Source organism: Lactuca serriola, chromosome 9 (genome assembly GCF_051521515.1).
Source record: "Lactuca serriola cultivar US96UC23 chromosome 9, Lser_US96UC23_V15, whole genome shotgun sequence".
Lineage (NCBI taxonomy): Eukaryota > Viridiplantae > Streptophyta > Magnoliopsida > Asterales > Asteraceae > Lactuca > Lactuca serriola.
The window spans coordinates 152,797,171-152,809,370 of NC_136416.1; positions in this window are offsets into that span (position 1 = coordinate 152,797,171).

Below are 12,200 nucleotides of genomic sequence, written 5' to 3' on the forward strand. Positions count from 1 at the left end.
AAAAGGAAGCTTTTACCCTTGTAAACAATTTCCTTCAAGAACATCAAATAACAAAGCAAATCTTGCATATTAACAACAAAATAATACATACTAAACGAATCACAAGCAAGAACAAAAATTCCACCACCAAATCCCTCAAACTAATCTAGAATTCAACAATAAATATTTTGTTTATTTTTCTTGGTATTAGATTGAACAAACCATCTCTATTTCCATATTTTTCTCAAAAAAGAGGTCCAACTGTTGTCTATAAAAATTTGGTTCAATTGGGCAACCATCTTCATGTACCTCCAGATACTTGCAAGATACTTGCAGCACCAAAAGGGTTGCACAAGACGAAAAAATTGATGTATGTGTTGAGATTGGCTTTTCAGGGAAAAATAAAAGAAAACCTTACCCGGAACAATTGGAGTCGTTGGCGGCAGCGTCGAAGATGATGAAGGCGTCGAAGACGACAGAGTCATTGAAGCCAGCGGCGATTTCGTCAATGGCAAAGGAGAGAACACAAGACGAGTTTTGAATATCAGAATCTTTTGTTGCAGATCGAGAGGTCGGACAAAATAGGGGTGAGGGTCGATGGAGTAGAAAGGAAAAAAGAAACGGATGAAAAATTATTAGGGTAAGGGCAAGGCGCGTTCTTTTTTAATTCAGATGTAATATTTTATCTGAAACTTTAAGAGGTTTTTTGAAAATTAAGAGGCTTTTTTTCATACCCAAACAAACACTCTAAAACTTAAAAATTCAGACATTGCCTCTTAATTTTTCAATTAAGAGGCTACCAAACAGCCCCTAAATATATTTTCATGGTATAATAAACCAAAAAAACAGTAACCATAATTGCATAATCTTCAAACTAATCGACCCCACAGTCATATTTCGAATTGCTTCCTTTTTATCGATGAAAAAATTATACTAAAAAGATATATATCCTTCAGCCACTATATGAAAACCTTTAGAGAGATCTAAACTAAAAATATATGTTCTTGAACTATTCATTGAGTACATTGGTGATTCTAAAGACAATATGGAGTTGTTGAGGGAGGTAAGAGATTTTGACTCATCCTACCATCGAATCAACGCACATATTTATCTTTCTCATTTAATTTCCAAATATTGTCTCATTTACAACACTTTAACAACATTACTTGAACACATTGATAAAAAAATTTAGAAGAAGTCGGAGATGATACACGAGTTTAGAAAAAACATTGAACATCATGATTTAATGTTCTTTCAAGTATATTGCTAATATTTTTCCATTTTTTAGATGATTTTGTTTTTAACATGAAATGCAAGTCTACTTGTGGTTTTTGGTTTTTTAGGTTGTGAATTGTTGAAACATGAAAGTGACCCTTTTGAACTTATCTACCGCAACGGTTCAGTACCTGCAGCCAATTCAGCACCGGAGTCAATCTCTACAACTGAGACCGCAACCATTCTCCATCAGCAACCATATCAGCATCAGGAGTATTCAAGTCTTACTTATCCGCAGTCTTAGTTATTTCCTTACTATGTAATTCATTTTGTTGTCCAGCATGTCTTGCACGACTGCTCATAGAGTTGTTTTTTTTTCTAAACTCTATAAATAGAGACTCTTTCTTATGTATTATGTACTCGTGATATATCTGAGTGTGAAAACTCTTAACTTCTCAATACACAAGATTTCTCATCTTCATCTGTTATCAATCTTATTACTCTTCACACTCAAACTGCTACTGGAACATAATCTCTCTTTGAAGCAAGTCTTCTAGACTTAATCACTAAACTTGATCTCGCTTACTAACTTGGAGTGACTGCATTCCTTGTTATGAATAAGTTTAAGTGTATTCTTGATATAACTTTTGTCATTTATCTTTCTTTACTTTCCGCAACTAACTATCTAACTATCTAACTATCTAACTTTATTATTGTTGAGCTTTTAGATCCTTAGAGATTAACTATTCCGCAATTAACTTGTTCTAACGTTTGTTCAAGTGTGTCTCCAAGTTTTTCTCTCAACAATTGGTATCAGAGCCAAAGTGGTTGCTTTTTGGATATCGGAACTCTGATTTTCTCATTAAGCTTTCTATACCACTAAAGCTCATTTTTTCAAAAAAAAACAAACAAAATGACACAATCGTTATCTCTGAATGTTTCCAATAGTGTTGGTGGTTCTAACCGAGCCCCAATACTAGTAGCAAATGAATATCATCACTGGTCACAAAGAATGGAGAGGTACTTAAGAAGATTGGGTAGAGATGTATGGAGATCCGTGGAAGAAGGACCACATGTTCCAGTCCTCACACCAATCCAAACTGACGGTGCTGCAACCAGACTAGGAGGAGGTCAACCAACTATGAGCCGTCCTACCAAAGATGATCTCGATAAAATGGAAAATGATGTTGTTGCTTTTTATGAAATTTCATGTGGTGTTGCTCCTGATAACTTTGATATTATCATAAACTGCAAATCAGCCAAATAGATATAGGATGTACTCAAAAACTTGTACGAAGGCTCAGAACAAGCACAAGATAAGAAGCTCACAACTGCACTCAACGACTTCAACCACTTCAAAGCTCACACTGGTGAAAGTTTGGAAGACTCCTTCAAGAGATTCAACCTAATAGTCACAAAGTTATCAAATGTTGGTACCATCCGCAGCAACCATGAAACCAATCTCCAGTTCCTTAATGGTCTAGGAAGACATTGGACTACGGCCAAAATGATAGTCCAAGGTGACAGAAAGATTCACTCTTTATCACTCTACAAACTCTATGGAGAACTTCAAGCACAAGAATCCATTGTACTCAAAGACTGTGCTGACTTCGGAGGACCGCTTGCTCTCATAGCACAAGCTCCACCGCAGTCACCTTACTCTTAATCGTATGACACCCCACCGCAGTCTTACGAAGCAAATTCTGAGTATGATGATGAAGAAGACTTTCAGAAGGCTATTGCTCTAGTTAGCCAACAGTTCAACCGCATTCCACCTTCCTCTTTTCGCAAGAATCAACAAGTCAACAAACCACCATTCAACCGTAACTTCGGTCCTCAGAACAACAACTCTCGGTATTCTAAAGTCTCTCAAAACAATCAACCCAAGGAGGTACCATAGTCTCCTCAGAACAATGACTCCGGTACTCAATCAGAAGACAAGACTGATGTTGTAATTTGTCACAAATGCAACAAAGAAAATCACTTCGCAAAAGACTGTAAGGCCAACATAGTCAAGGACAGAGCATTCTATCTTAGAATGGCTCAAGAGTTAGAAGAAAAAGAAAAAGCAAGGGCATATGTGGCTCAAGTTAAACGAAACCATCAAGTTTGGTCATCAGGAGATGAAGAAGAGACCATCAGCAGTGTTACAAGAAAAGGGAAAATCTGCATGTTGGCCACTGTGGATGATGATGGGTCAACAATGTTGAACAAAAACTACTGCTACATGGCGAAAGATGGGACTCTAAGCATCGTTGAACAGGTAAAACTCATGATCCAAACTTTAAATTATAGCATGCATGATTGTCAACCCTACATAGATGATCTTAACGACACTTGTGTTGCCGTCCTTTCAGACTATAACAAAGCCTTAGATGAGAAGAACATAGCGTCCCAAGAGATGTTCCACGTGAGAGGAAGACTGGATAACAAGAGACTTAAGATGGCAATGCTAGAAAGAGATCTAGAGTTAGAGAAAGATGCTAGAATGTTAAGTGAAACTCAATTAGAAATAGCCTTGAATCAAAAAGATTTAGCTCAGAAAGAAATTGTACGCTTGAATCTTTTAATTGAAAATTTGTTTAATGAAAGTGAGGCTATTGAAAATTTAGTAAACAATGGAACAATAGACAATACGTATAATTGGGGTTGGTCAAATGGATATCCTATCGCAATGGATTCCTCACCCCGGTTCAACAAAGACAGAGTGTATGTCCCTCCTGATAGAGAATTTCATTTCCCTGTCAATGATAAGACTTTTCCCGAAGATATTAAAACTTACTTCGGTAGAGTACACAATTTGAGCAATAATTGTGTCATTGAGGAAATTGTGCCTGAGGATTCTAGTCACATACGTGATCAAATTCCCATCAGTGGCACAACTCACTCCAATTCTCAACCTTCATCCGAAGTTGATGAAGAAATTATCGTTGAAGGCCCCGAAGTCTCAGAGGACTTTCCATCTTTGTCCTCAGACTACAATCAACTGTCCCAGAAATGTCACACCGCAGTCTCATCTAAAACCTACTCTGCAATAGTAAAGTCATCTTCACCACAGTTAAAAAACATTGACTGCAACTCTTTAGTTCAAGGAACTACAACTCTTCAACCGATTTTTCACGAATTGCCTATAGAAAATTTTGAGGTAGGCCAATGCTCTCAAATTCCAGAATCTTCAAGTTCTGATGATTCTAGCCCACGTTTTCAAAATAATCCAAAAGGTTCCAAGAAACCGCAGCTGAATAACAATGACTGCGGTTCACCAAAATTTTTGGCAAAAAGAGCTTTCAAAGAGGAAATCAGATTTCAAAACAAAGGCAGACAAAGTTTTTCAGAAAATAGAAAACATGTGAGAATTCCTAAATCCAGGAGTCCAGAAAAATTTGTTCTCACAAATTACATTTCAAAAAATTCTTCTTTCATGAAAACAAACAAAAAAGAAAAGTTCAGTTTCAAAAGTCACTTCTGTTACTTCTGACACAACCCAAAAAGGTGTCAAACCTTTCAGAAACTATGTTTTTCAGATCTACTCTTCAACTGACCCAAAATGGAAAGGAGTTTTACCCACTCCAACACTTCTTAGATCAAATCAAAACAAATGGAAATGAATTTTATCAAATCCACCTAGAGCCATTCAAAGATTTACACGTGCGAAACCTCGTTCAAAACAAACTTTTCAGAACACAAACGTCAAATCTTTCAAAGGTTACCCACCTCGGACTAACTTCAAGTCCAACACACCCCATAAACCGCTGACCAAGCACAATGTCAGATTCAATGACAAACCCTCTTTTTGCAAATGTCAGTGCAGCTGTCAAAGGTTTTTATCTCGTGTCAAGTCAAATCAAAGCCAGAAATCTCACACTTTTCAGAAAACTCGTAATAATCCAAATCTGAACAAACACCTAGGACTCGGTTTGAAAATTGACAAAAGACCTGTCCATGCAACCTCGGACCATGCATCATTTAAGAATACATCAATTGTCCTTGGCTCCAAACTTGTTTGGATACCTAAACTAACCGTTTAAATCTCAGGCTTTGTGCAAGGAGGAATAAGAAGAATAATGGTTAATTGATAGTGACTGCTCCTTGCACATGACCGGAAGGTTAGAGTACCTTCGGGATTTCAGGCCTATATGCAATGGTGGAAATGTCACGTTTGGCAACAATGCAAACGGTGTCATCCAAGGTTACGGTGTTCTCACTACGGGGAACTTTTCTATTCAAAAAGTTGCTTATGTAGAAGGTCTTAAACACAATCTTATCAGTGTTGGCCAACTATGTAAGGTAGGACATCGAGTTAAATTTGACAATCAATTTTGTTACATAATGACGAGTGATCACAACACCTGCTTAATCAAGTCACGCTGCGAAGGCACGATGTACCCTCTTGATGTTTCTCTTATCATTGGCAAACCGCAACTGTGTTTTCTGTCCAAAGCTGCATCCAAAGTCTGCTGGATATGGCACCGCAAGCTCGCTCATCTCAATTTTCGCTACATCAACAACCTTGTCACAGGAGAACTAGTTTGTGGTCTCCCCATTCTCAAATTCAGCAACGAAACTCTTTGCCCAGCATGCGAATGCAGTAAGCAATCCAAAGCAAGTCACCCTCTGATAATGGATTCTTCTATCTCTGAACCACTGGAGCTACTACACATTGATCTCTGCGGTCCCTCAACCGTAGCCAGTCTTCACCACAAAAAGTATATACTAGTTATTGTTGATGACTATACATGCTTCACATGGGTCTTCTTTCGTAGACTCAAATCAGAGACATCGCGGATCTTCATTAACTTCATCAAAGAAATCGAACTTCAAATCAAGCTTCCAGTCAGACGCATCCGCAGTGATAATGGAACTGAGTTCACTAATCATCTTCTAACCAGTTTCCTAGTTTCCAAAGGCATCTCTCACAATTTTTTAGCACCCTATACACCACAACAAAATGGTGTAGTAGAGAGAAGAAATTGCACACTCGTTGAAGCAGCCAGATCCATGCTTAACTTCGCCCAACTTCCTCTCTATTTCTGAGCCGAAGCAGTAGCAACCGCATGCTTTGTTCAAAACCGAAGTATCGTGTACAAGCGTCTCAACAAAACGCCATATGAAGGGTTCAACAATCGCAAACCCAATGTTCGTTTCTTTCATATCTTTGGATGTAGATGCTTCGTGATCAACAATAAAGATCAAATCAGTAAGTTTGCACCAAAGTCTGACGAAGGTATCTTCCTTGGTTATTCCACTAACAAGGTTGCATATCGAGTGCTCATCAGAAGAACAAGGTTGATCATTGAAAGCTTTGATGTTAAATTTGATGATTCTCACATCCGCAGTGCACCTCCATCCACCGAAACAACTGCAATCATGGAAAGTGACATTCCAGCCAATTCTTGACCTCTAAATCTAGTTGAAATCAACTATGATGATTTGTTTGATCCCATTGAAACGGCGAAACTATCCGAAGTCCTAGTGTCATCCACAACTCAACAACAACATGCTGACGTATCTGGACCTTCTCTATCTGAAGTAGTATCTCTCAATACTTCCACCTCTCCGGTTGAGGGGGAAAGCTCTACTCCGGATATTGCTACAACCGTTGAGGTTTCAGTACCTGATGCTGCTTACATTCCTACCCGAAGTGAAGTCTCACCATCAAACGAACCTTCGGACGACTCAGATGACGAACTCATAGAGAATATTGACACTAGATCCGATCCTAGAATTGTCACTATTTCATCTGCATTCCAGGGGGAACCTTCTCAAGTTCCAGAGGAACTCCCATCCGCAATCCAGGGGGAACCTCAACCTCTGCCAATCTCTCAAGAAAACCTTGTTTTAATATATCAAGATGATTCAACAGGATGTTCTCAAGTCCAGGGGGAACTGCCTTCCCCAACCAAAGATTCCTCTGATATCCAAAACATTCCTTATACCGCTACTGTTGATCATCTAATGCCACGTCTTCATGTATGGACAAAAGACCATCCACCAGGTCAAATTATCGGGAATCCATCAGCAGGTATCCAGACTCGATCTTCCAAAGATTTATCTGACCATTGTCATTATGCAGCATTTATGTCTTCAGTTGAACCTCAAACGATCAAAGAAGCTCTGCTTGAACCAGACTGGATAGCTGCAATGCAAGAAGAATTAGAAGAATTCGAAAGAAACAAAGTATGGCAATTTGCTCCTCTTCCACAAGGTCATACTATTGTCGGTACAAGATGGGTTTTCAAGAACAAGATAGACGAATCTGGCTCAGTCATCCGAAACAAGGCAAGACTGGTTGCCAAGGGCTATAGTCAACTAGAAGACATTGACTACGATGAAACGTATGCTCCGGTAGCACGAATGGAAGCCATCCGGATCTTTCTAGCATACGCAGCCCACAAAAATGTCAAGGTACACCAAATGGACGTTAAGAGTGCCTTCCTCAATTGTGAACTAAAAGAAGAAGTTTACCTTCAGCAACCTCTAGGATTTGAAAATGATGAATTTCCAGACTACTGCTATAAGATCGAAAAAGCAGTCTATGGCCTGAAACAAGCTCCAAGAGCTTGGTATGAGACACTCTCTGAATTTCTTGTCTCATCCGGTTACAAAAGAGGAGTGATTGATCCCACATTATTCAAAAAAGCAAATGGTGACCACCTTATGATGGTACAAATATACGTGGATGATATCATTTTTGGGTCTACTGATCAAGATATGGTAGATGAATTTGCAAAGCTCATGACCAACAAATTCAAAATGAGCATGAATAGAGAGATCAACTTCTTTCTAGGTCTTCAAGTCAAACAAATTCAGCAAGGAATTTTCATTCATCAAGAAAAATACACCACAGAACTTCTGAAGAAATACTCAATGGATAACTGCTCTTCTGCTAAAGTCCCTATGGCCTTCGAATATAAGATCTCTGCTGATCCCTCTGGTGAATCTGTGGATCACAAGACTTATAGAGGCATCATTGGTTCGCTAATGTACCTCACCGCAAGCAGACCTGACATTGTCTTTGCAATTGGTGTATGTGCAAGATACCAGGCTAATCCAAAAGTGTCTCACATGACCGCAGCCAAACAAATTCTTCGGTATCTTAAAGGAAGCAAATCTATGGGTTTATGGTATCCTGCAGGCAACGACTTCAGTCTTCAAGCCTTCACCGATGTGGATCATGCAGGTTGTAAGCTCGATAGAAAAAGTACTTCAGGTGGATGTCAGTTTCTAGGAGGAAGACTTGTAAGTTGGTCTTCAAGAAAACAAATGTGTGTATCTCTATCTACCGCAAAAGCAGAATATGTGGCCGCAGCCAGCTGCTGTTCCCAATTTCTCTGGATGAAGACACAATTACTAAACTACAGTAGGGATGTTATTCGGTCGGAACCGAACCGAACCGACCCGAACCCGAATAAACCGAAAACCGAATAAGGGTAATTATATGAACCGAATAAGGGTAGGGATGACTACGGGTACAGAATGTTGCGGATACCAATTTACTGTGACTCAGAAAGTGCTATAGCTATCTCATAATCCTATTCAGCACTCCAAGACGAAACACATTGAGTTACGGTACCATTTCATCAAAGATCATATTTTGAAAGGTAATATTGAACTCATCTTTGATCCTACTCATGAAGAGATTGCTGATGTTTTTACAAAAGCTCTGGACTCTTCAAAACTCAATACATTCTTACAAATGTTGGGAATGATGAATCCGGACCCACAGTTCTTTTTGAAGTGTTAGCTACTGCAGACCATCCGTGGTCTCCATTGCGGTTCTAACTGAGAATTACATATGATAGATGGTTTTGATACTGCAATCTAGGTACCATAACCATATGTCATACATATCTCTCATGGGTCTTAATGTTCCTTTATTTCTAAAGTTTGTACAAGTGTTTGTCTCACAGATTCTCCGAAATCTTTCTTTCTCATCCACAATGGAGTTTCTCAAACGGCTTTGATGAATTCATCCGCAACCATCTCAAATAAATTCCAACCGATTCATTAACTCTTGAAACCTTGTGTGCTATTTAATGATCCTTCATTTGTAACAGCCCGGATTCCCAGGTATTATTCATTTATCTATTTTGGTAATTTGTGAGGAGACTCGGCGAGTTGGAGCCTAGACTCGCCGAGTATGATCGCGGATTTGGACGTGGGTTCGCGTCCGGACTCGGCGAGTCCATGCTGTTTAATGAAACTCTAATTTCTCGGGTTTGAGACATATTTAAAGGGCCTTATGGCCGTCATTTGCGCTCATCAGTCCCCAGAGTGAAACCCTAGAGCATTTGAGCGATTTTAGTGAGGGAAGGAGCCATTATTGATCTTGGAGTTGTTGTCTAGCAAGGAAAGAGGAGATCTAGCCAAGAGGAAGCAAGAGAGGGGTGGATTCTTGAAGAACTAAGGTCCAGGACATCACAATTGAGGTACAATCTCGAATCATTCTCTGTTATTGTGATATTCATGTAGATTTAGGGCTTTTGAACCCATCTGTGGCTAGATCTAGTGTCCTCATGGTCCCTTAGCGAGTTAGGGTCCTGGATCTGGACCCATGGAGATCCAGAGCACCTCTTTACCAAAGCTTTATATGCATTCATGGAGGTTTTGGCTTGGGATCAATGTATTTTAGGCTAAAACACCATTCATGAGCTATTCAATGCTTGATGAGCATCAAGACTGGGACTTTACGTGGTCAATAAGCTTAAGGAGACTGGATCTATGAGTTAGGGAAGCGGATCTGACCTCAGAAGGTCGTTTGGGGTTGTGCATGGAATGCACTCGCCGAGTCCATTCCCCAGACTCGGCGAGTTGGTGCGGGTTGTTCAGCGATCACGAACTAGGGGTTGAGTAACCGAGTCGGGTGAGTGACTCGGTGAGTCGGAAGAGATTCAGAGGGATCGGGTTTCCGTAAGAACTTGGCGAGTCCACGCCAGACTCGGCGAGTCGGGTTGACCGTTGACCGTTGACTAGTGTTGACTGGTTTGACTTCGTGGTATTAGTCAGCCAGAGTCAAGTAGTATTAAGTAGAAATACGCTTGTGTTGTAAGAGGACGATAGCTCGGGAGATCGAGCACTAGTGGTTACGAGATTTACGAGTTACCGAGACACGCGAGGTGAGTCTTCTCACTATACATTACCTTGAGTGGTATTTCGAGTTGACCAGGGGGTCTTATGTGCTATGAGATTATGTGTTGTCTTAGAGATTTTGTGTTATGTGTTATTTGTATGTTGTATGGTTATATAGACCGGGCCGGAGGGCCCAACGATTCTGACCGAGCCAGAGGACCCAATGAGCTGTGACTGGACCGGAGGGTCCGATGAGCTGCGGGACTGGAGGGTCCCGCCGAGACATCTAGACTAGAGGGTCGGATTTAGCCTTGAGTGGCGTATTCGTGGTATGTGGTATTTTGGGAACTCACTAAGCATTTATGCTTACAGTTGTTGTGTTTGATGTCTCAGGTACCAGCAAGGACCGTGGGAAGGCGACGGCTTGACACGTACACACACTGATGGAGTTTATTATGTGTAGAGATCTTGGGATTTGTTTTGAAAACAATATTGATTATGGATTTGGAATTGTGATGTGATACATTATGTGATTTTGAAAACGAAAAAATATTTTGAAAATTTACGGTGTTACAAGTTGGTATCAGAGCCTTGGTTTGAGGGATTCGGATGCACCTTCAGGCGTATTTGAACTCAAACCGAGGATTTGAGAAATTTTCAAATAAAACTAAAATTTTCTAAAAAGAAAAAGAGGTTTTGGAAACTAGCAGAGTGGAAGGTGTGTACGGTCAGCCAGCGCCCGAACGGTGAATCCCCAAAATACCCTTACATTATATGTTATGAGTTATGAGATATTATGTTGTGCATGTAGAGAGGCTAGGTATTCCTATTAGGACTAGAGTGGGCTTGATTTGTGATGCCTTAACTTAGGAGATCGCTGCTGCTATGAGATACTTTGAGAGTGAGTAGGTAGCAGTGAGGAGCTCAGGAGAGGGCTATTGAGGGTAGCCAGTACGTAGCGAGAGTAGAGTAATTGCGATTTGGGATCCTAGGAGGAGGACTAGGGTTGTATATCGATTCGGTGTGGACGATAGTATTGGGCCCGTACTATTGAAGACACCGGATTGGTGCGCAGTCCAAGTAAGAATCCTTGGGGTACCAGAAGTTGAGGATGATTGAGTTATCGAGTGTGAGTATACTCGAGAGTTTCCCTGATATTTCCTTATGTTGTATTTCAGAGGTTAATCATGGTCGGGACACGCCAGAACACCGGGAGCAGTGGGGTGAGTGATGAGGAGATCCGTCGGATCATCCATGAGGAGGTGGCTGCTGCCATCAGAGCCGAGATCCGGAGATGTTTGGGTCTATTAAGACCACACTGATCAAGAAGTTTGACGAGCGTTACGCTGCTTTGACTGATGCTGCTGTTGCTGCAGCCACCGCAGCTGTTGCTGCTGCCAGACCCCAGGGTGGTGATTCATTGTTGTACCGAGAGTTCAGCAACACGAAACCACCAGAGTTCGATGGTACACAGGATCCGATCACCGCTATGAGGTGGATCTCAGACATAGAGGGGTGTTTCTATACGTGCTCGTGTCCGGAGCACTTGAGGGTGCGGTTTGCACTCAACCAGCTTCGCTTGGAGGCGAATAACTGGTGGGAGTTTGCAACCGCGGGCTATTCGACAGCTGAGATGACTGCAGTGACCTGGGAGAGGTTTACTGCGATGTTTCGTGACGAGTATGTTCCCCAGGTGGAGAAGGAACGTTTAGCCCAGGAGTTTCTGACCCTCAAGCAGGGGATTGAGTCGGTGACAGTGATTACGAGGATGTTTCATGAGCGGACGTTGTTTTGCTCGGAACTGGTGACCACTGAGCAGGCTCGCATGAGCCGTTATCTGAGTATACTGAGGAGGGACATCCGTGAGTTCGTGGAAAACTCAACTTACCATACATTTGCCGAGCTCCAGGAAAATGCTCGGAAGAGGGAGATTGAGC